Here is a 1,958-nt window from a genome sequence, read left to right as displayed (position 1 = left end):
CTGTATCAAAAAAAAAAAAAAAAATGTTTACCGGAAAGTCAAATTAAATTTTTATGAGCTTTTGAAGTTCAAATTTTAACATCATTGGATATTCACTCAATTTCTCATGTAGCGATTTTCTGATATTGTATTTTTTTTTTATATATACTATATTATATCAATACATTATTTGTTTGGTCAAAAAGCGTGAAAATATAACACACGGCTTCTAATATATTTTTATAATAGCAGTAGAAAAATATTAAAAATACTTATGCACAATTTTTTTTTAAATAATTAAAGTTTTAATTTCGCCAAAATTTATCAAACTTAAAATTTAAAATGTGGGTAAGTGGATGTCACTCTGCTGCACAGTAGGTTATAAGTGGTTAAGTGTATAATGGATTGTATTAAACTTGAATTCAATGCTATGCCTAATATATATCATTGTATAAGAAAAATGATTCTGAGCGGAGACGGTTTTTCAGTTTGGATATTTTATATTGTTATTATTTAATACCTATATAGTCTGTAAGCTGAATTAATATTATAATATTATTTTTTTTTATTCGTTTTTATGGTGATAAACAAAGCGTTTGAAATTAAAATCATGTTTTTAGCGGTTTTTCGTAATTTTTCCGTGGTTTTTTCGGTGGCATTAATTAACTATTGAGAAAATCTAAAAATTACCTCCTTAAAAAACTATCTTGATCCAATTTGCTAAAATATATGATACTGTATGTTGTAATCACTAATCAAAGCACTCCTTCAGGCAGAAATTTTTTATCCAGGATAACAAAATAAATAAATAAATAAAAACCATTGTAAAACCATTAGCTTCTAAAATGATTTAGCAGTTAAAAATATATGTATATTAATAATAACAATATAAATATAATATACAATATCCTAGGCTGCCAAACCGTCTCTGCTCAAACCGTTTTTTGCACACATGATATAATATATCATTGAATTTAAATTTACAGTCACCCACTTGTAGCCTACTGTACAGCAGAGCGACTTCCACTTGCCCACTTTTTTTTGTTTATTTATAAAAAAAAATATATTGTCCCCCCTCACTTAAAATTCCTGGGCACGGCACTGGATACAGTATTCTTAATATATAGTTGCGACTTGCTAGCAGATAGCGTGAGCGATGATGGCGATCGGTGTGGCGGGTTTTCATCGACTTAATACAGACTTACTCCTTGTCACTAGTGGTTACATAATATATAATATATAGGTATCATGATTTATAACATAATATAATGATTTCGAAAATGTAATTATTCTTTCCTAAATATTTGTATTAATCTTTCAAATACTCTAAACAAACAGCAAACACAGAATGGTTCTATAAGAAATATATTTTTTCATTCAAAATTCAAAATTTAAATGCGGTTGATAACTAAATATTATGCCTACTTGCAAAATGTGTTACACTATAGCTACGATTGTTGGTGCCTATTAATTTGGCAATTCAAATGCATTTTATTTGTATGTCCGAGTTCAAAAACGAATAAAAGTTTTTCATTTTAAACCAGCTTAATGTATATAGTGTATAAAACGTACTCAGTACACACATAATATTGTACAATATGTATTTTTATAAATTTTTTAAGTAAAAAAATAAATGTTTTTTTTTACACATAGTTTAAAAGTTTTAACTTAATACAAAAATAAAACAATATATTCTGCAGACTATGGGATACCTTAACTTTATTATAGGTACTTAATAACGTCTGAGTAAAAACATTTAATGACTTAGTTTCGTAATCAAATAAATAATGTAGATCGACACTGTGATGAGATCATCATTGTTGTCTAAAAAAAAAATAACGACGTGGATAAAAGCCAAGTCTTAGGAGTGTCTATTTGGTAAAAAAAAAATATTGACATCCCTCCAAGTTACATAGTACAACCGGAGAAAATACCTAGCCATGTATTTTAGAATGTCAACAAACTATAATGATAGAAAA

The sequence above is a fragment of the Acyrthosiphon pisum genome, chromosome A1 (genome assembly GCF_005508785.2).
Source record: "Acyrthosiphon pisum isolate AL4f chromosome A1, pea_aphid_22Mar2018_4r6ur, whole genome shotgun sequence".
NCBI lineage: Eukaryota > Metazoa > Arthropoda > Insecta > Hemiptera > Aphididae > Acyrthosiphon > Acyrthosiphon pisum.
Note: the sequence above shows the minus strand (reverse complement) of the source record.